Below are 23,747 nucleotides of genomic sequence, written 5' to 3' on the forward strand. Positions count from 1 at the left end.
AATGTAATGTTAAAGGGAACTTCCTTAATTTTGTTAACAAGTAGGTATGTTTGTGGCAACATCCAAATTTTTTCTAACAGATATTATTAATAAATCCATTCCAATAAGGCATGAGATAAGGTATAGATAGATACAACATCCTGCTGAAACAAGGATGGTATCGCTCTGTTGTTGAATGGACCAAAAAATAAACAAATCTTTCCTGCTGATGAGTCAACAGGGTCAACAGAAGATAGGCTCTGAGGGTCAGGTATTTCCTACTGATGAGTCAACAGGGTCAACAGAAGGTAGGCTCTGAGGGTCAGATCTTTCCTACTGATGAGTCAACAGGGTCAACAGAAGGTCTCTGAGGGTCAGGATGAGTCAACAGGGTCAACAGAAGGTAGGCTCTGAGGGTCAGGTCTTTCCTACTGATGAGTCAACAGGGTCAACAGAAGGTAGGCTCTGAGGGTCAGGTCTTTCCTACTGATGAGTCAACAGGGTCAATAGAAGGTAGGCTCTGAGGGTCAGGTCTTTCCTACTGATGAGTCAACAGGGTCAATAGAAGGTAGGCTCTGAGGGTCAGGTCTTTCCTACTGATGAGTCAACAGGGTCAATAGAAGGTAGGCTCTGAGGGTCAAATCTTTCCTACTGATGAGTCAACAGGGTCAATAGAAGATAGGCTCTGAGGGTCAGGTCTTTCCTACTGATGAGTCAACAGGGTCAACAGAAGGTAGGCTCTGAGGGTCAGATCTTTCCTACTGATGAGTCAACAGGGTCAACAGAAGGTAAGCTCTGAGGGTCAGGTCTTTCCTACTGATGAGTCAACAGGGTCAACAGAAGATAGGCTCTGAGGGTCAGGTCTTTCCTACTGATGAGTCAACAGGGTCAACAGAAGGTAGGCTCTGAGGGTCAGGTCTTTCCTACTGATGAGTCAACAGGGTCAATAGAAGATAGGCTCTGAGGGTCAGGTCTTTCCTACTGATGAGTCAACAGGGTCAATAGAAGGTAGGCTCTGAGGGTCAGGTCTTTCCTACTGATGAGTCAACAGGGTCAACAGAAGGTAAGCTCTGAGGGTCAGGTCTTTCCTACTGATGAGTCAACAGGGTCAATAGAAGGTAGGCTCTGAGGGTCAGGTCTTTCCTACTGATGAGTCAACAGGGTCAATAGAAGGTAGGCTCTGAGGGTCAAATCTTTCCTACTGATGAATCAACAGGGTCAATAGAAGATAGGCTCTGAGGGTCAGGTCTTTCCTACTGATGAGTCAACAGGGTCAATAGAAGGTAGGCTCTGAGGGTCAGGTCTTTCCTACTGATGAGTCAACAGGGTCAATAGAAGGTAGGCTCTGAGGGTCAGGTCTTTCCTACTGATGAGTCAACAGGGTCAATAGAAGGTAGGCTCTGAGGGTCAGGTCTTTCCTACTGATGAGTCAACAGGGTCAGCAGAAGGTAGGCTCTGAGGGTCAGGTCTTTCCTACTGATGAGTCAACAGGGTCAATAGAAGATAGGCTCTGAGGGTCAGATCTTTCCTACTGATGAGTCAACAGGGTCAATAGAAGGTTGGCTCTGAGGGTCAGGTCTTGTCATGTTCCTGAATAACATAGCAACACCTGAGGGAATGGCATCTAAAACAATTGCAAAATCTTTAGGTGTTACAGGGACCTTGTAAAGTGCTAAGAATTCTTTATAACTGAGTAAAAGACCCTCTGCATTTACCAGTTGGCTCACCAATAGGATATTATTTCTGAACCAATATTCTAAAAACAGAGGTATTTTTATACAATCCTGTCCAGATTATTCCATATATAATATCTGTGTGGAGAAAAAGTATTCTTATAAATTATGGACCATGACAACAAAACAAAGCCAATGAAAAGTAGAGAGTTTCACTGGAACTTTGTCAAAGCTCAAGAGGGCTGCCTCGCTTCTTAGGAAACTTTGTCAAAGCTCAAGAGGGCTGCCTCGCTTCTTAGGAAACTTTGCAGTGTTTCGCTTTCTTATGTATTATTTCTTACATTGTTAGCCCGGAAAATCGTACGTGTTATTACATACAGTACAGCCAGGAAGAACTACTGGAAATCAGAGCGATGTCAACTTGCCAGCATTACGACCAGGAATACGACTTTCCTGAAGCGGATCCTATGTCCGAACCACTCAGGGAATTTGAACTGATTCCAGAGGTTGACCCAAAACAACGTCGCCGGAGAAGAGGTAGACAGAGCGGTCTTCTGGTCAGACTTTGGAGGCGCGCACACCACCCACCACTTCTGAGTATGTTACTTGCTAATGTCCAGTCGCTAGATAACAAGGTAGACAAAATGACGGCAAGGGATGCTTTCCAGAGAGACATCAGGGATTGTAACATACTCTGTTTCACGGAAACATGGCTCTCTTGGTATATGCTGTCGGAGACGGTACAGCCACCTGGATTATTTGTGCGTCGCGCCGACAGGAAAAAACATCTCTCCGGGAAGAAGAAGAAGGGCGGGGTTGTATGTTTTCTGATTAATGACTCATGGTGTAATTGTAACAGCATACAGGAACTCAAGTCCTTTTGTTCACCTGACCTAGAATTCCTCACAATCAAATGCCGACCGTATTATCTCCAAAGAAAATGATCCTCGGTTATTGTCACAGCCGTGTATATCCCCCCTCAAGCTTATACTACGACGGCCCTCTGGGAACTTCACTGGACTTTATGCAAACTATAAACCATATATCCTGAGTCTGAATTTATTGTAGCTGGGTTTTTTATCAAAGCAAATTTGTTAAACAACAAGATTACCTAAATTCTATCAGCATATTGACTAGCACTCGCGCTGGTAAAACACTGGATCACTGCTACTCTAACTTCCGCAATGCATACAAGGCCCTCCCCCGCCCTCCTTTCAGCAAATCTGACCACGACTCCATTTTGCTCCTCCCTTCCTACAGGCAGAAACTCAAACAGGATGTACCCATACTAAAGACTATTCAACGCTGGTCTGACCAATCGGAATCCACTCTTCAAGATTGTTTTGATCACGCAAACTGGGACATGTTCTAGGTAGCCTCAGAGAATAATATTGAGGTATACGCTGATTCGGTGAGTGAGTTTATAAGGAAGTGCATAGGAGATGTACCTACAGTGACTATTAAAACCTACCCTAACCAGAAACTGGGTATAGATGGCAGCATTGGCACAAAACTGAAAGCGCAAACAACCGCATTTAAACATGGAAAGGTTACTGGGAATATTGCTGAATATAAACAGTGTAGTTATTCCCTCCGCACGGCAATCAAACAAGCGAAATGTCAGTATAGAGACAAAGTGGAGTCGCAATTCAATGGCTCAGACACGAGACGCACATGGCAGGGTCTACAGACAATCACTTCTTTGCCAACTTTGACTATAATGCCGTGCCACCATCGCAGCCCGCAACCAAGGACTGTGGGCTCTCCTCCGTGGCCGACGTGAGTAAGACATTTAAACTTGTTAACCCTCGCAAAGCTGCCGGCCCAGACGGCATCACTAGCCATGTCCTCAGAGCATGCACAGACCAGCTGGTTTGTGTGTTGACAGACATATTCAATCTCTCCCTGTCCCAGTCTGCTGTTCCCACAGGCTTCTAGATGGCCATCATTGTTGCTGTACCCAAGAAGACAAAGGTAACTGAACTAAATGACTATCACCCCGTAGCACTTACTTCTGTCATCATGAAGTGCTTTGAGAGGCTAGGCAAGGATCATATCACCTCCACCTTACCTGTCACACTAGACCCACTTCAATTTGCTTACTGACCTAATAGGTCCACAGATGATGCAATCGACCATCACACTGCACACTGCCCTATCCCATGTAAGAATACAATTTATTGACTATAGCTCAGCATTCAACACCATAGTACCCTCCAAGCTCATCAGTAAACTTGAGGCTCTGGGTCTCAACCCCGCCCTGTTCAATTGGGTCCTGGACTTTCTGACTGGCTGCCCCCAGGTGGTGAAGGTAGGAAACAACATCTCCACTTCGCTGATCCTCAACACTGGGGCCCAACAAGGGTGCGTGCATGCATGCCTCCAATTAAATAATACATTTTGCAGACTACACAACAGTAGTAGGCTTGATTACCAACAATGACAAGACAGCCTACAGAGAGGTGAGGGCACTCAGAGTGTGGTGTCAGGAAACAACCTCAACAAAACAAAAGAGATGATTGTGGACTTCAGGAAATAGCAGAGGGAGTACACCCCTATCCACCTCGACGGCACAGTAGGCGAGAAGGTGGAACGTTTTAAGTTGCATTGCGAACAAACTCAAACTGAAATGGTCCACCCACGCAGACTGTGGTGAAGAAGGCGCAACAGCGCCTCTTCAACCTCAGGAGGCTGAAGAAATTTGGCATGTCACCTAAAACCCTCACAAACTTTTACAGATGCACAATTGAGAGCATCTTGTCGGGCTGTATCACCACCTGGTACGGCAACTGCACCGCCCACAACCGTAAGGCTCTCCAAAGGGTGCTTAGGGAGTTGTTGTGGAATTGTTAGATTACATGTTAGATATAGCAGCACTGTCGGAACTAGAAGCACAAGCATTTCGCTACACTTGCGATAACATCTGCTAACCATGTGTATGTGATCAATAAAATGTGATTTATTTGATTTATTTCATAATTGCAAACCAACATGAAGTTCAGGCCACCAAAAGTAGAGAAGACATGATGAGGAATAAAGTTACACATACAAATGGGTCTTCTTAGGAATTGTTTTACCCAATTGATCTTAAAAATATTATTTCAGGTAGTAAAATCTTTCAGGTAGAAAATTCAGCCCGCCATACTCATAAGTGTTCATTACAACAGTTGGCCTAATGTAATGGGTACGTTTTCTCCACAGAAAGTTGAAAAGCATCTAGTCTCTTTGCTTTTTTTACTGTCAAGATATAAAGACAGAGTGGCATATGTTAGCCTAGAAATAATCTCAGCCTTGGTTATTAGGACTCTTCCTTTTAAAGATAAGCCCCTCTGTAGCCATTGATTTAACTGCTTCTGGGGTTTTTTAATAAGAGCATTAACATTTAGTAAGCCTCTAAATTTCTGGGCCCAGATTCACAAAACCTTATTTAAGAAGAAATTTCTTCTTAACTGCCATTTTTCTTTAACTATAGACTTATGAAGAAAGTTAAGAAAAGTTGTTATTCCTCAAAGGTTCTTGGAAATGTTTTAATCTTGAAAACAAAGTTATTGGATATGTTCTTAATTCCAAGATAGCTAAACCCTTGTCTAAACTCTGTGCAGAGAGAGAATAAGCTCATGAAAGCAATTGAACATGTGCAATTCACTCACAGACTTCATCTGAAATGGTCCAGTATCGATTATTTTAAAAGCAAGAACATGTTTTAGAACAGTAATCTCAGTACGAAATATGCTAACATGATTGCCATTGCTAGCTAGATAGCTAGCAAAAACGAATTTCTAGCAACACACATCTTAAGAAGATTGACAAGAAGATATTTGAAAAGTATTCTGAAGTTTTTGCGTAAGAAGTGTGTTGTAAATCTGGGCTCTGATCCTTAGTAATGGTTATGCCTAAATATGTAAATTATTATTTCACTGGAATACCATAATATGAGGGTGTAGCACAATCTTTGACCGCCATGAGTTCACATTTATTAATGTTAAGACAGACCATATGCTTTGGAAAAGGATTCTATCACATTGATGGATATGGGAGTCTGACTAGCTGTTACGATCAACTAGGTGGGTGGAATCAGGCGCAGAGAGCAGGGTTCAGAGGCACCATCTTCGGCGAGGTTCGTGACGCGTCTTTCAGAACCAGTGTAGTATCATCTTATCCTGTTTGGGCGCATGAGCCGCTAGCGGGACACCTACGACAACATCCGGTGAAATTGCAGAGCCCGAAATTCAAAATACAAAAATCGTAATATTAAACATTCATGAAAATTCAAGTGTCATACATCATTTACAAGCTTAACTTCTTGTTAATCCAGATTTTAAAAAGGCTTTACGGCAAAAGCACACCATGCGATTATCTGAGGACAGCGTCCCACATCAAAATACTTTTTCAACCAGCACAGGCGTCACAAAATCACAAATGGCGATTAAATAAATCACTTACCTTTGAAGATCTTCCTCTGTTTGCAATCCCAAAGGTCCCAGCTACACAATGAATGGTCGTTTTGTTTGATAAAGTCCTTCTTTATATCCAAAAAAGTCAGTTTAGTTGGCGCCAATGATCTCAGTAATCCACTCAACACAAATGAATCCAAAAAGTTTCTGGTAAATAACGAAGAGCGTGCACCACGTGTGACTTCATAAAAAACAAATCTGGATGGATTTCCCTCTGGTTTTCACCTGCCATATCAGTTCTGTTATACTCACAGACAGACACTTCAGAGTGTTTTCTATCCAATGCTACCAATTATATGCATATCCTAGCTTCTGGGCCTGAGTAACAGGCAGTTTAATTTGGGCACGCCAGTCATCCGAAATTCCGAACAATAACCAGTATGCTAATGAAGTTATGATCGGAGAGGCAACGTCCTTGGTGGAAAATCTTAAAGTTGAGCTTAAACACAACCACGCTAAAGCTATTAATGTACCTAGCAAGCTAATATAGCTAGCTACAGTTACCCATAACTTAGAGTTTGATCATTTATTCCAATAAATTTCAGAATTCTAGCAAATATGTTTATGAAGCTAGTTACGTTTTATAGGCTCCTCACAACGAGACTAAGCCAATTTACCAACTCTAAAATCAATGTAATTTATATATATATATATTAGCAAGCTAGCATCATCATTTTGGCCAACATGCAGAAAATGCAGTCGTGTTGATTACATTTGACACTTCGCCGCACCGGAGTATGACAGGTGACTGCAGTTTGCATTAAATTGTGGGTCATATCAACCCCACAAGCAATCACAGTTCTTCTCTCTCTCTCTCTCTCTCTCTCTCTCTCTCTCTCTCTCTCTCTCTCTCTCTCTCTCTCTCTCTCTCTCTCTCTCTCTCTCTCTCTCTCTCTCTCTCTCTCTCTCGGGGGCAACGTCACTGAACGTTTGGGAATTGGACCTCTACTAAAGATGACAATCAAACTGCATCTGGGTTTCGACAGGGAATTGGCTAGCGTGAGGCAGGACATAAGATTTGTATAACTAAACAAAGATAGACCACAACCTGCCATTTCCAATGGGAACAAATTAGTCATAGTTGCATAATCTCAGCCAAAATCCATCTATCTTCTCCCACTGCAGGCCAGTGGGCTTCCTCTCACTACCATATTTGGTAGTGAGAGGAAACGCCATAGCGCATGCTTCACATTTATACATCTGGTGAAATATCTGTCTCATTGTTCTCTCTGTAGCAGCACTGTCTTCTTCTTCTCTGATATAATAGGAGGAGGTGTGAGGGTGTGGTTTTTCATTTGCTGCTGACACTGTCTGTGATTTCTTTTGAATTCAAGGCACACTTAACCAGCATGGCTACCACAGGATTTTGCAGCGATTTTCCATCCCATCCATCGGGTTTGTGCTCAGTCCCGCTATCATTTGTTTTTCAACAGGACAACGACCCAACACACCTCCACTCCAGGCTGTGTAAAGGCTATTTTCCCAAGAAGGAGAGGGATGGAGGGCTGCATCAGATGACCTGTCCTCCACAATCACCCGACCTCAAGCCAATGGAGATGGTTTGGGATGAGTTGGACCGCAGAGTGAAGGAAAAGCAGGCAACAATTGCTCATCATATGTGGGAACTCCTTACAGACTTTTGGAAAAGCATTTCGTCATGAAGCTGATTGAGACCATGCCAAGAGTGTGCAAAGCTGTCACCAAGGCAAAGGGTGGCTACTTTGAAGAATCTCAAATATAAAATATATTTGGATTTGTTTAACATTTTTTTGGTTACTATGTGATTCCATATGTGTTATTTCATCATGTTGATCCCCTCACCATTATTCTACAATGTAGAAAATAGTCTACATAAATAAGAACCCTGGAATGAGTAGGTGTGTCCAAACTTTTGACTGGTACTGTAAGTTTATTTTTTTATTTTACCAGGCAAGTCAGTTAAGAACAAATTCTTATTTTCAATGACGGCCTAGGAACAGTGGGTTAACTGCCTGTTCAGGGGCAGAACGACAGATTTGTACCTTGTCAGCTCGGGGGTTTGAACTTGCAACCTTCCGGTTACTAGTCCAACGCTCTAACCACCCTTGAGTCAATACTAGTCCAACACTCTAACCACGCTTGAGTCAATACTTTGTAGAATAACCCTTTGCAGTGATTAGAGCTTTGAGTCGTCTTGGGTATGTCTGTACCAGCTTTGTGGATTTGGGGATTTTCTCCCATTCTCTCTAGCTGGTTTTCTCAAGTGGTCAATTTTCTTCTTCGCGATTGGCTGAATCCTCCTGATGACTTGGTTGGACATGACTCCGACCGGGTCCACCAGGAGGGATCTGACAATAGAGTTGGAAGTCTGTCCCATCCAGTTGGCTACATTAAAATTGGGGAGGCCCTCAATGGCGCTTCCCATGCTAATACGTGCTTTTGGCCACTAGAGGCCTCTATCATTCATTTATATATACAGTCATTTTCCTGACTGCGGTCTCGACTACTGTTTCCCATGGACACCGTGCGAAAGCGAGGCAGCTGGTGTGTTTCCGCTTACCTCACACTGAGAAGAACGAAACCGGTTAGCTTTTGGGACAAAGCGAAGGAAACGACAATACCATACAAAAATAAGCCATTTCGCACTTAACCTAACATTTTGGAGAATAGTCTGTCTATTTGAATGATTTGAGTCCATGTCCCGACAGTGAGAACGAAGAGGAGGGCTTGAAGGCATTTAGGCTTTTCGTTGGTAAGTGTCTTCTGTTTGTCTCCAGCTACCGGTAAGCATACAGCATCTGTCTGGCTTGTGCTGCATACTGGCGCTGTTCGGTTCTCTCTCTCTGTCAGTATTATATTCTGATGTTGGCCTCTTGCTTGGTTTAGGCCTATTTTCTATGTTTTGTAACCAGTGAAAAACAGAAACAAATGTTACTTGTTAATAGTTTTGTCTTTTTTTGTGTGCCAACATCTGTCTGTTAATAACTAAGTTACTACTAACCTTCTATGTGAGCTCAACAATGTCCTAGGGGACTAGGTTGTCTAGCTAATGTAAGATCTAGTTACTAGTTAGCGGGTTTGAACTTTGGATTTTTGTGTTGATCTATAATTTTCTAGGCTATCAGACCTTTCGGGCGATTTGAACCTTCAAAAGATCTTCAGTGTTTGTAAACTAACAATGGCATGTCAGTCAGTGTGTCTTTTGCCACAACAGAGATAGAAAGATCGGCCAAGGACCATTGTAATGAGGAAGGACCCCCGTTGTGTTGTGGATGATTAGCCGGGGTTACAATGCCCACTAAACTAGATACCATAATACTGACCGATAACCAGTTCGTAAAATACATAACTATGTGATTATACAAGTTGGCCATTCCTTTAGATGGGTGGTACTACAACAGACTCACACTCCTTGTTTTTACAGTAACCTTATGTCTAATAAACGTGATCATCCGTTTTACACAGAAGATCATGTATTATCTAGTTGTCCAGTTACAGCAGTAACCTATATTGTGGTAACGTTAGGGCTGTGATATTGTCTCTCGGTCATATTTCCCAATCGTTTTACATGTTGACATGTCCTGACATGCCAGCACATCACTAGCAATGCATTTCAACCTACAGTGTGTGTGTGTGATTGTTGTAATCTTAGCGCTTTTAGTGATACATTGTTGCAATAAATCCGAATGTTCAGTAGATTACATTGTATCAATGTGTGTGTGTGTGTGTGTGTGTGTGTGTGTGTGTGTGTGTGTGTGTGTGTGTGTGTGTGTGTGTGTGTGTGTGTGTGTGTGTGTGTGTGTGTGTGTGTGTGTGTGTGATGTGGACACCGAGGAATGTATGTAGATGTCTGTACAGTCGTTCGGGCATGCGCACTGCACTCTGTTTAGCTGGCAGTACAGTTGCACGTGTTAACGCGTGTGACTCGTGTCGATTCAGCGTCAGCTGTACTAGTACGAGGACGTTCTATATTTACATTTTGCCAAGTCTGCTAGGCGCAGTTAATAGATTAGTGTATATCTTTTCATGTTTAGTTTAAGCGGTAGACTTACATATTGTGGTTATATCACAACCCAGTTAAAGTAATTTATCATTACAGAGCAATTAAGACAACAAAGTAGGCAAGTAGAATTTGATAAGCAACAAATCAGTTTTGAAATCTCAGAAAAAGTACATCACCCTCTCTCATGTACAGCAGGCAGCAGAGAGCAGGGATGGGCAAAGTGATGCTTATTTGGTAGAATATATATTGTTTCAAATTAGCAACAAAACATTTTGTTGACCAAATATGACACTCACTCATTGACCTCATACAAAAATGTTGGTGGACAGATTTTGGGTGGAGTAAAACCTCTATAAAATATTCCTCACTTAGGCTTATTTTCATGGATAGATATTTGGTGGTTGCCTCTTCCTCTCTGCTCCTTCTCTTTCTCCCCCTCCCATTGCTGTCTCTCTCTCCATACGAAGGCCCCCCTCTCTCGTTTCACTCTTATGCCTCTTTCTCTATGCCTCAATCTGGGTTCTCTCCTCTCAGCCCCAGCCTGGCTCTAGGCAGCTCCATCAGAGTAGAGGGCTGAACTTAAGGCATTAGTCAGGCCTATCAGATGGCAATCTCTTCACGGCTGTTCCCTGGCACACTGAGTGCTCTGTTCCCAGACACATGCCTTCGCTCCCTCTCTCCTCCCTGCTCTCTTTGAGCTCCAGACACATGCCTTCTCTCCCCTGGCTCTCTCTCTCTCTCTCTCCCCTGAGCTCTCTCTCTCTCCCCCCCTGTGCTCTCTCTCTCTCTCTCTCTCTCCCCTGCGCTCTCTCTCTCTCTCTCTCTCTCTCTCTCTCTCTCTCTCTCTCCTGCTCTCTCTCTCCCCTGTTCTCTCTCTCCCCTGCTCTCTCTCTCCCCTGCTCTCTCTCTCCCCTGCTCTTTCTCTCTCTCCTGATCTTTCTCTCCTGCCTGCTCTCCCTCTCTCTCTCTCTCTCCTGCTCTCTCTCTTTCTCTCTCTCTCTCCCTGCTCTCTCTCTCTCTCCTGCCTGCTCTCTCTCTCCTGCCTGCTCTCTCTCTCTCTCTGCTTGCTCTCTCTCTCTCCTGCTCTCTCTCTCCTGCCTGCTCTCTCTCTCCTGCCTGCTCTCTCTTTCCTGCCTGCTCGCTCTCTCCTGCCTGCTCTCTCTCCTGCCTGCTCCTTGCTCTCTCTCTCCTGCTCTCTCTCTCTTGCCTGCTCTCTCTCTCCTGCCTGCTCTCTCTCTCCTGCCTGCTCTCTCTCTCCTTCCTGCTCTCTCTCTCTCTTCCTGCGCTCTCTCTCCTGCCTGCTCTCTCTCTCCTGCCTGCTCTCTCTCTCTCCTGCTCTCTCTCTCCTGCCTGCTCTCGCTCCCCTGCCTGCTCTCTCTCTCTCCTGCCTGCTCTCTCTCTCTCTCCCCCTACTCTCTCTCTCCCCTACTCCCTCTCTCCCCTACTCTGTCTCTCCCCTGCTCTCTCTCTCTCTCTCTCCCCTACTGTCTCTCTCCCCTACTCTCTCTCCCCTACTCTCTCTCCTGCTCTCTCTCTCTCTCTCCTACTCTCTCTCTCCTGCTCTCTCTCTCTCCCCTACTCTCTCTCTCCCCCTACTCTCTCTCTCCCCTGCTCTCGCTCTCCTGCTCTCTCTCCTGCCTGCGCTCTCTCTCCTACATGCGCTCTCTCTCCTGCCTGCTCTCTCTCTCCTGCCTGCTCTCTCACTCCTGCCTGCTCTCTCTCTCTCTCTCTCTCTCTCTCTCTCTCCTGCTCTCTCTCCTGCCTGCTCTCGCTCCCCTGCCTGCTCTCTCTCTCCTGCCTGCTCTCTCTGTCTCCCCTACTCTCTCTCCCCCTGCTCTCTCTCCCCCTACTCCCTCTCTCCCCTACTCTCTCTCTCCCCTACTCTCTCTCCTGCCTGCTCTCCCCTACTCTCTCTCCCCTGCTCTCTCTCTCTCCCCTACTCTCTCTCTCCCTACTCTCTCCTGCCTGCTCTCTCTCTCTCCCCTACTCTCTCTCTCCCCTACTCTCTCTCTCCCCTGCTCTCTCTCTCCTGCCTGTGCTCTCTGTCCTGCCTGCTCTCTCTCTCTCCCCTGCTCTCTCTCCCCTGCCTGCTCTCTCTCTCCCCTGCTCTCTCCCTCTCCCCTGCTCTCTCTCTCTCCCCTGCTCTGCTCTCTCTCTCTCCCCTGCTCTCTCTCTCCCCTGCCTGCTCTCTCTCTCCCCTGCTCTCTCTCTCTCTCCCCTGCTCTCTCGCTCTCCCCTGCTTTCTCTCCCCTGCTCTCTTTCTCCCCTGCTTTCTCTCCCCTGCTCTCTCTCCCCTGCCTGCTCTCTCTCTCCCCTGCCTGCTCTCTCTCTCCCCTGCTCTCTCTCTCCCCCTTCTGTCTTTGTGCTCTAGAAGCCATGGGCAGCAGGGAAACCACAGCACATTGGAGTGGAGGAGTTTTTCTTCCCCAAGTCTCTCTCACTCCCCTCCCATCCCTCTATCCTCTATTTCCCTCCCTCCTTCAGAAGTTGAGATCCTTAGGCGTGTTGTGCCAATATACATTAGGCTCACATGACTGACTGGTGAACAAGATAAGGATACCTCATGTTGTTGACAAACATCAGGCCCACTTTTCTCTGAGGGAGGAGTTGAGGAGAACAGCACATTAAGAATGTTCCTTTTTTCAAAAAGCTCTTTGACATTAGACCCAATTTCCACCGGGATTTTACTGACCTTGTAATCTGATTTACAGCAGCAATCAGCAATCATGTGATGGTAGAGTATAACTCACTTACAGCAGCATTCAGGTGATAGTAGAGTAGAACTCACTTACAGCAGCATTCAGGTGATAGTAGAGTAGAACTCACTTACAGCAGCATTCAGGTGATAGTAGAGTAGAACTCACTTACAGCAGCATTCAGGTGATAGTAGAGTAGAACTAACTTACAGCAGCATTCAGGTGATAGTAGAGTAGAACTCACTTACAGCAGCATTCAGGTGATAGTAGAGTAGAACTCACTTACAGCAGCATTCATGTGATGGTAGAGTAGAACTCACTTACAGCAGCATTCAAGTGATAGTAGAGTAGAACTCACTTACAGCAGCATTCAGGTGATAGTAGAGTAGAACTCACTTACAGCAGCATTCAGTTGATAGTAGAGTAGGACTCACTTACAGCAGCATTCATGTGATAGTAGAGTAGAACTCACAGCGGCATTCAGGTGATAGTAGAGTAGAACTCACTTACAGCAGCATTCAGGTGATAGTAGAGTAGAACTCACTTACAGCAGCATTCATGTGACAGTTCTCACTTACAGCAGCATTCAGGTGATAGTAGAAGAACTCACTTACAGCAGCATTCATGTGATGGTAGAGTAGAACTCACTTACAGCAGCATTCAAGTGATAGTAGAGTAGAACTCACTTACAGCAGCATTCAGGTGATAGTAGAGTAGAACTCACTTACAGCAGCATTCAGTTGATAGTAGAGTAGGACTCACTTACAGCAGCATTCATGTGATAGTAGAGTAGAACTCACAGCGGCATTCAGGTGATAGTAGAGTAGAACTCACTTACAGCAGCATTCATGTGATAGTAGAGTAGAACTCACTTACAGCAGCATTCAGGTGATGGTAGAGTAGAACTCACTTACAGCAGCATTCATGTGATGGTAGAGTAGAACTCACTTACAGCAGCATTCAGGTGATAGTAGAGTAGAACTCACTTACAGCAGCATTCATGTGATAGTAGAGTAGAACTCACTTACAGCAGCATTCAGGTGACAGTAGAGTAGGACTGAGTAGGACCGATAGCTTTCGGTCTGTGTCCCAAATGGCAGCCTATTCCCTATACAGTGCACTACTTTCCCTATATAATGTGCTACTTTTGACCAGAGGCCGGGCTGTGTCCCAAATGGCAGCCTATTCCCTATACAGTGCACTACTTTCCCTATAAAATGTGCTACTTTTGACCAGAGGCCTATAGGCCGTTGTCAAAAGTAGTGCACTAGCCTATATAGGGAATAGAGTAGTCATATGGGACAGGACCGAGATGTTAGAAGCTACAAGCAGGCCATCAGATTTCAGACTGAAAACACTGTACTGACCTCACCATGCGCTGACCAGGGACCATGTTTATTTCTTCTGAGGATTCAATTTGATATTCAGGAACATGGGTTGTAATTTTGGGCACCCAGAACCAAATCTCACCTGCTCGCGGACTAGATAGTCTGTTTCGTCTGTCACGAGATTACATGAGTTATAAAATGAACTTACTCATCTATGACACAACATCCAGAATCACATCAGTTGCGGGCACCAATTCAGACAACTATGCTAAATTAATTATTTCGGTTTTTGTACCAATTTATTTCCAGTGACATATCCGTTTCATTGACAGTTGTATTGTAAGTCTGGGGCCCAGACTGTTTGATTCAGGAAGTGTTCTGTTGGGGCCCAGACTGTTTGATTCAGGAAGTGTTCTGTTGGGGCCCAGACTGTTTGATTCAGGAAGTGTTCTGTTGGGGCCCAGACTGTTTGATTCAGGAAGTGTTCTGTTGGGGCCCAGACTGTTTGATTCAGGAAGTGTTCTGTTGGGCCCCAGACTATTTGATTCAGGAAGTGTTCTGTTGGGGCCCAGACTGTTTGATTCAGGAAGTGTTCTGTTGGGGCCCAGACTGTTTGATTCAGGAAGTGTTCTGTTGGGGCCCAGACTGTTTGATTCAGGAAGTGTTCTGTTGGGATGACCAGACTGTTTGATTCAGGAAGTGTTCTGTTGGGGCCCAGACTGTTTGATTCAGGAAGTGTTCTGTTGGGGCCCAGACTGTTTGATTCAGGAAGTGTTCTGTTGGGGCCCAGACTGTTTGATTCAGGAAGTGTTCTGTTGGGGCCCAGACTGTTTGATTCAGGAAGTGTTCTGTTGGGGCCCAGACTGTTTGATTCAGGAAGTGGTCTGTTGATAGGCCGGTTTGTTCAAACTTTGAAGGTGTTGCTCACAGTATAAAACCAGGAAACAATCATTTCTATTGCCATTGTGTTACGTTCCTTAAGAAGACGTTGACGACAAAGGCCAAAACAATGCTTACAATGCTTTCTTGAAGGGCCAACTGAGAGCAGAGCTCAACGGAAAGGCTGTGCGTTAGGAGCAGAGCAATATTAGGTTATGTGTCAGTACGACTACTAGACGACGTGGTGGTGGTATGATGACTAGGCGACGTGGTGGTGGTATGATGACTAGGCGACGTGGTGGTGGTGGTGGTATGATGACTAGGCGATGTGGTGGTGGTAGTATGATGACTAGGCGACGTGGTGGTGGTATGATGACTAGGCGACGTGGTGGTGGTAGTATGATGACTAGGCGACGTGGTGGTGGTATGATGACTAGGCGATGTGGTGGTGGTATGATGACTAGGCGACGTGGTGGTGGTGGTATGATGACTAGGCGACGTGGTGGTGGTGGTATGATGACTAGGCGACGTGGTGGTGGTATGATGACTAGGTGACGTGGTGGTGGTATGATGACTAGGTGACGTGGTGGTGGTATGATGACTAGGCGACGTGGTGGTGGTGGTATGATGACTAGGCGACGTGGTGGTGGTGGTATGATGACTAGGCGACGTGGTGGTGGTATGATGACTAGGCGACGTGGTGGTGGTATGATGACTAGGCGACGTGGTGGTGGTATGATGACTAGGTGACATGGTGGTGGTATGATGACTAGGTGACATGGTGGTGGTGGTATGATGACTAGGTGACATGGTGGTGGTGGTATGATGACTAGGTGACATGGTGGTGGTGGTATGATGACTAGGTGACGTGGTGGTGGTATGATGACTAGGTGACATGGTGGTGGTATGATGACTAGGTGACATGGTGGTGGTGGTATGATGACTAGGCGACGTGGTGGTGGTGGTATGATGACTAGGCGACGTGGTGGTGGTGGTATGATGATCTAGGTGACGTGGTGGTGGTATGATGACTAGGTGACATGGTGGTGGTATGATGACTAGGCGACATGGTGGTGGTGGTATGATGACTAGGTGACATGGTGGTGGTGGTATGATATCTAGGCGACGTGGTGGTGGTGGTATGATATCTAGGCGACGTGGTGGTGGTGGTATGATGACTAGGCGACATGGTGGTGGTATGATGACTAGGTGACATGGTGGTGGACTATGATGACTAGGCGACATGGTGGTGGTGGTATGATGACTAGGCGACGTGGTGGTGGTATGATGACTAGGTGACGTGGTGGTGGTATGATGACTAGGTGACATGGTGGTGGTGGTATGATATCTAGGCGACGTGGTGGTGGTATGATGACTAGGCGACGTGGTGGTGGTATGATGACTAGGCGACGTGGTGGTGGTGGTATGATATCTAGGCGACGTGGTGGTGGTATGATGACTAGGCGACGTGGTGGTGGTATGATGACTAGGCGACGTGGTGGTGGTATGATGACTAGGCGACGTGGTGGTGGTGGTATGATGACTAGGCGACGTGGTGGTGGTGGTATGATGACTAGGCGACGTGGTGGTGGTGGTATGATGACTAGGCGACGTGGTGGTGGTGGTATGATGACTAGGCGACGTGGTGGTGGTGGTATGATGACTAGGCGACGTGGTGGTGGTGGTATGATATCTAGGCGACGTGGTGGTGGTGGTGGTATGATATCTAGGCGACGTGGTGGTGGTATGATGACTAGGTGACATGGTGGTGGTGGTATGATGACTAGGCGACGTGGTGGTGGTATGATGACTAGGCGACGTGGTGGTGGTATGATGACTAGGCGACGTGGTGGTGGTGGTATGATGACTAGGCGACGTGGTGGTGGTATGATGACTAGGCGACGTGGTAGTTTGACTGTCTTATTACACAGTTATAATCATTAACGTGATTCAGTGTTCATATCAGACAATCTACAGTAGCAGGCCGTGTGGTGATGCCATCCTGCCATCCTAGATCACGCAGCACGCTACCTTACTCTGCAGAGGGCAACATGAGAAGACCTTGGAGGAGGCAGATACGACGTCAAACGATTTTAGGAATGTAAAAGATCAATAATGACTCAGAAAATAGGTTACACACAATATATTCACAAGGTAAAACAAAAAAAAATGTCCCTTCACACTCCTGGTCATCTTATTCCTACAGGCCAATCAGGCTGCTTTGTGTTGCAGAATTTCGCAACTTTGGGTTCATCACATTCTCAGGCTTGAGAAAGTAACCAAGCTCATTCTGCTTTCGGCTTCCCTTCACAAATATGGCAGCAGCCCTGCTATGCAAACAGCTCGGCTACACCTGAAGAGGTTCTCTGAACACAATATGACAGTTGATGTGGATTGTGTGTGTTTTTGTTTCTTTGTTGGTTAGAGAGGCGGGCCATCTTGTCCTTATCTACGTCAACAAAGCTCTACAGAATATCCCAGAGTGCATTGCAAGTGTGATGATGGTGATGATGATGATGATGATGATGATGATGATGATGATGATGTTGGCTGTTCTGTTCAGACTATGGCCCCTTGGCACGATGTAGTGCCAGCGTAGACCGTTTACCACCTCCCACCAGCCGGTGTGCAGGTAACTCTGTCATTCTACCGGGGATCAGAACAGATTTTCATGTTCCACAAGGTGTGTGTGTGTGTGTGTGTGTGTGTGTGTGTGTGTGTGTGTGTGTGTGTGTGTGTGTGTGTGTGTGTGTGTGTGCGTGTGCGTGTGTGCGTGCGTGCGTGCGTGCGTGCGTGTGTGTCTTGCCGTTACCTACCGGGCCTCTGTTCTGGTGCCATCTGCCATGCAGCAGAAAAGGAATCCATTCACATTTCCCCCCCTGCTCTGTTCTGTTCAGCTCAGCAGCTCCATGCTATTCGCTATAAGGCCCACTGTCCTCTACTCTCCTGAGGCAAACTGCCTGCCAGGCGAGACTGCTATTGCCACTGACTGCTGACTAATACAGCCGAACACTAGGCTATCGCTCCCTAATCGCTACCCACTAATGAAGGTACTACACCTGGATCTCATTTGTGTTAATGATGTTGATGTGGATTTGTTTTCTCCTATTAGTTTTTTTATCCGCTGAGTGTTACCTGTAGTTTCTCTGAGGGAGGGGGGGCTAAGGGTAGTGTCTCTGAGGGAGGGGGGGCTAAGGGTAGTGTCTCTGAGGGAGGGGGGGCTAAGGGTAGTGTCTCTGAGGGAGGGGGGGCTAAGGGTAGTGTCTCTGAGGGAGGGGGGGCTAAGGGTAGTGTCTCTGAGGGAGGGGGCTAAGGGTAGTGTCTCTGAGGGAGGGGGGGGTGGTAAGGGTAGTGTCTCTGAGGGAGGGGGCTAAGGGTAGTGTCTCTGAGGGAGGGGGGGTAAGGGTAGTGTCTCTGAGGGAGGGGGGCTAAGGGTGTGTCTCTGAGGGAGGGGGGGCTAAGGGTAGTGTCTCTGAGGGAGGGGGGGGCTAAGGGTAGTGTCTCTGAGGGAGGGGGGGCTAAGGGTAGTGTCTCTGAGGGAGGGGAAGGCTAAGGGTAGTGTCTCTGAGGGAGGGGGGGCTAAGGGTAGTGTCTCTGAGGGAGGGGAAGGCTAAGGGTAGTGTCTCTGAGGGAGGGGGGGCTAAGGGTAGTGTCTCTGAGGGAGGGGGGGCTAAGGGTAGTGTCTCTGAGGGAGGGGGGGCTAAGGGTAGTGTCTCCGAGGGAGGGGGGCTAAGGGTAGTGTCTCTGAGGGAGGGAGGGGGACTACGGGTAGTTTCTGTCTCGCTCTGTTTCTCTCGTCTGTTTTTTTCCCTCACTCTTTCTCCGTTTTCCTTTACCTCTCCCTCTTTCTCATCTATCCCAGTAGATGACCTCTCCCTGTCTCATCTATCCCAGTAGATGACCTCTCCCTGTCTCATCTATCCCAGTAGATGACCTCTCCCTGTCTCATCTATCCCAGTAGATGACCTCTCCCTGTCTCATCTATTCCAGTAGATGACCTCTCCCTGTCTCATCTATCCCAGTAGATGACCTCTCCCTGTCTCATCTATCCCAGTAGATGACCTCTCCCTGTCTCATCTATCCCAGTAGATGACCTCTCCCTGTCTCATCTATCCCAGTAGATGACCTCTCCCTGTCTCATCTATCCCAGTAGATGACCTCTCCCTCTTTCTCATCTATCCCAGTAGATGACCTCTCCCTGTCTCATCTATCCCAGTAGATGACCTCTCCCTGTCTCATCTATTCCAGTAGATGACCTCTCCCTGTCTCATCTATCCCAGTAGATGACCTCTCCCTGTCTCATCTATCCCAGTAGATGACCTCTCCCTGTCTCATCTATTCCAGTAGATGACCTCTCCCTGTCTCATCTATTCCAGTAGATGACCTCTCCCTGTCTCATCTATCCCAGTAGATGACCTCTCCCTGTCTCATCTATCCCAGTAGATGACCTCTCCCTGTCTCATCTATCCCAGTAGATGACCTCTCCCTGTCTCATCTATCCCAGTAGATGACCTCTCCCTGTCTCATCTATCCCAGTAGATGACCTCTCCCTGTCTCATCTATCCCAGTAGATGACCTCTCCCTGTCTCATGAATCCCAGTAGATTGGAGTACTATATTTCCCAGCGGAGCCATCACAGTGCAGAATGGCTGCTTCATTAAATCCACAGCAGTAGAGATCAGAGGAATTTCATATTGATGATGGCGATTAAAACCGATGTTCTCTGTAATAGGAAACATAGGCCTGGGATGAGACCTAGGCCTGGGATGAGACCTAGGCCTGGGATGATGCGTAGGCCTGGGATGAGATGTAGGCCTGGGATGAGATGTAGGCCTGGGATGAGACGTAGGCCTGGGATGAGACCTAGGCCTGGGATGAGACCTAGGCCTGGGATGATGCGTAGGCCTGGGATGAGATGTAGGCCTGGGATGAGACGTAGGCCTGGGATGAGACGTAGGCCTGGGATGAGACGTAGGCCTGGGATGAGACCTAGGCCTGGGATGATGCGTAGGCCTGGGATGAAATGTAGGCCTGGGATGAGACGTAGGCCTGGGATGAGACGTAGGCCTGGGATGAGACATAGGCCTGGGATGAGACATAGGCCTGGGATGAGACGTAGGCCTGGGATGAAACGTAGGCCTGGGATGAGACGTAGGCCTGGGATGAAACGTAGGCCTGGGATGAGACGTTACCCTGGGATGAGACGTTACCCTGGGATGAGACGTAGGCCTGGGATGAGACGTAGGCCTGGGATGAGACGTAGGCCTGGGATGAGACGTAGGCCTGGGATGAGACGTAGGCCTGGGATGAGACGTAGGCCTGGGATGAGACGTAGGCCTGGGATGAGACGTAGGCCTGGGATGAGACGTAGGCCTGGGATGAGACGTAGGCCTGGGATGAGACGTAGGCCTGGGATGAGACGTAGGCCTGGGATGAGACGTAGGCCTGGGATGAGACGTAGGCCTGGGATGAGACGTAGGCCTGGGATGAGACGTAGGCCTGGGATGAGACCTAGGCCTGGGATGAGACGTAGGCCTGGGATGAGAAGTAGGCCTGTGTCTGGAGTGTCTTTCACTCAATTCAATACATGTTTTTTTGGCATGAATGGGTGGTTGCCACTGTTGCCAAAGCAATGTAGATGAAGTATTACAGAAATGAACGATATATTTAAGCAACAACAACAATAGTAATAAGAATATATATATCAGCAAAAACAATCATAAAATTAACTTTTTGGCCCACCACTGTGGCAGGTAGTTCTTTTTCTTTTTTTACAGTAATATATTTGTATTTTTTGTGCCATAATTACATTTTTATTTTATTTTATTTTATTTCACCTTTATTTAACCAGGTAGGCTAGTTGAGAACAAGTTCTCATTTGCAACTGCGACCTGGCCAAGATAAAGCATAGCAGTGTGAACAGACAACACAGAGTTACACATGGAGTAAACAATTAGCAAGTCAATAACACAGTAGAAAAGAATGGGCAGTCTATATACAATGTGTGCAAAAGGCATGAGGAGGTAGGCGAATAATACAATTTTGCAGATTAACACTGGAGTGATAAATGATCAGATGGGCATGTACAGGTAGAGATATTGGTGTGCAAAAGAGCAGAAAAGTAAATAAATAAAAACAGTATAAAAACAGTATGGGAATGAGGTAGGTGAAAAAGGGTGAGCTATTTACCTATAGACTATGTACAGCTGCAGCGATCGGTTAGCTGCTCGGATAGCTGATGTTTGAAGTTGGTGAGGGAGATAAAAGTCTCCAACTTCAGCGATTTTTGCAATTCGTTCCAGTCACAGGCAGCAGAGTACTGGAACGAAAGGCGGCCAAATGAGGTGTTGGCTTTAGGGATGATCAGTGAGATACACCTGCTGGAGCTCATCTATCGGATGGGTGTTGCCATCGTGACCAGTGAACTGAGATAAGGCGGAGCTTTACCTAGCATGGACTTGTAGATGACCTGGAGCCAGTGGGTCTGGCGACGAATATGTAGTGAGGGCCAGCCGACTAGAGCATACAAGTCGCAGTGGTGGGTGGTATAAGGTGCTTTAGTGACAAAACGGATGGCACTGTGGTAGACTGCATCCAGTTTGTTGAGTAGAGTGTTGGAAGCCATTTTGTAGATGACATCGGCCTGGGAGATCGAGGATCGGTAGGATAGTCAGTTTTACTAGGTAAGCTTGGCAGCGTGAGTGAAGGAGGCTTTGGCCTGGGAATAGAAAGGCCGACTCTGGGATTTGATTTTTGATTGGAGATGTTTGATGTGAGTCTGGAAGGAGAGTTTGCAGTCTAGCCAGACACCTGGGTACTTATAGATGTCCACATATTCAAGGTTGGAACCATCCAGGGTGGTGATGCTAGTCGGGCATGCGGGTGCAGGCAGCGATCGGGATGAAAAGCATGCATTTGGTTTTACTCGGGTTTAAGAGCAGTTGGAGGCCACGGAAGGAGTGCTGTATGGCATTGAAGCTCGTTTGGAGGTTGGATAGCACAGTGTCCAATGACGGGCCGAAAGTATATAGAATGGTGTCGTCTGCGTAGAGGTGGATCAGGGAATCGCCCGCAGCAAGAGCAACATCATTGATATATACAGAGAAAAGAGTGAACCGAGAATTGAACCCTGTGGCACCCCCATAGAGACTGCCAGAGGACCGGACAGCATGCCCTCTGATTTGACACACTGAACTCTGTCTGCAAAGTAATTGGTGAACCAGGCAAGGCAGTCATCCGAAAAACCGAGGCTGTTGAGTCTGCCGATAAGAATTTGGTGATTTGTAATTTGGTGATTACAATTGTATGAACTGCCTTAATTTGTCTGGATACCCAGCAAGGGTAGCTGCTGCCTTGTTTTGTGATCGGACTCCAAAATATCAGGTGAGACCAAATGTTCAGCTGCCCACGTTAAGGGTTGGAGGTTACCGTGCGTGTGTGTGTGTGTGTGTGTGTGTGTGTGTGTGTGTGTGTGTGTGTGTGTGTGTGTGTGTGTGTGTGTGTGTGTGTGTGTGTGTGTGTGTGTGTGTGTGTGTGTGTGTGTGTGTGTGTGCGTGCGTGTGTGTGTGTGTGTGTGTGTGTGTGTGTGTGTGTGTTTGTGTGCGTGCGTGCGTGCGTGAGAGAGAGAGAAATGGGATCTGAATAGGGCGTCTTTGCTATAAGTCGAAGCAGCAGACTCTAACTAACGGTGAAAAACAACTGAGAACAAAACTATGTAAATAGGCAGAAAACACGAGGACAGAGTCTCACTTCGTAGACTTTAGAGTAAAATGATTTTGCTGCGTGAGGTGGGATTACATGATTCTTGTTTCTTTGTGCGATTAGCAGCTATGAAACGAAAACAGCAGACGACTTGCAGCATTTCTCTGCTGCAACTCTGCTGCTCTCACACTTGAATTTGGACTTTTTATTCGCGAATGTATTCTCTCGCACTGTAGAGCCCCTGCAAATTGACCACCCGCCAACGTGTGAAATAGACATTCTTACCCGCTAATGCCTCAATCTACCCACATTTAGCTGGTGGCGAGTGTTAATTATATGCCTTGTCTCTACCCCACACAGACAATTATCTGCGGTATCTATCTGCGGTATCTATCTGCGGTATCTATCTGCGGTATCTATCTGCGGTATCTAAGGTAATCCTTCTGGTCCTACCGTCTGCTTTACAACAGACACGGGGAGACAAATTCCCCTTTCAGCAAGACGATAACCTAAAACACAAGGCCAAATATACACTGGAGTTGCTTACCAAGACGACATTGAATGTTTCCCGAGTGGCCTAGATACAGTTTTGACTCAAATAGACTTGAATCTATAGCAAGATGGCAGGGTAGCCCAGTGGTTAGAATATTGGACTAGTAACCGGAAGGTTGCAAGTTCGAATCCCCGAGATGACGAGGTACAAATCTGTTGTTCTGCCCCTGAACAGGCAGTTAACCTGCTGTTCTTAACTGACTTGCCTGGTTAAATAAAGACTTTAAAATGGGTGTGTTGACAGAGTTTATACGACACTCAAGAGCTTGAAGAATGTACAATCCAGGTGTACAAAGCTCTTAAAGATGAACCCAGAAAGACTTCATTGCTGGAAACGGTGATACTGACTCAGGAGGTTGAATACTTATCTAATCAATTTATAAATTATAACATTTGTAAAAATAATAATAAAAAATTTAAAAAATCCTCGATTAGTGTATTTTATGTAGATTTGTTGACAAAAAAAAAATACAATTTAAATCTATTTGAATCCTACTTTGTAA

The 23,747-nt window shown here is 46.5% G+C and overlaps 1 protein-coding gene across 1 annotated transcript in view; it reads left to right on the plus strand.

Annotated features, from left to right (window-relative positions):
- The first annotated feature begins 8,592 nt into the window (after positions 1–8,592).
- Positions 8,593–23,747, plus strand: part of LOC127909502 (sushi domain-containing protein 6-like) — a 61,088-nt gene continuing 45,933 nt past the window's right edge. The window contains exon 1 of the mRNA XM_052471371.1: positions 8,593–8,837. The gene's annotated coding sequence lies outside the window, so the exon portion shown is untranslated. The remainder of the gene's footprint in view (positions 8,838–23,747) is intronic.

The sequence above is a fragment of the Oncorhynchus keta genome, chromosome 19 (genome assembly GCF_023373465.1).
Source record: "Oncorhynchus keta strain PuntledgeMale-10-30-2019 chromosome 19, Oket_V2, whole genome shotgun sequence".
Lineage (NCBI taxonomy): Eukaryota > Metazoa > Chordata > Actinopteri > Salmoniformes > Salmonidae > Oncorhynchus > Oncorhynchus keta.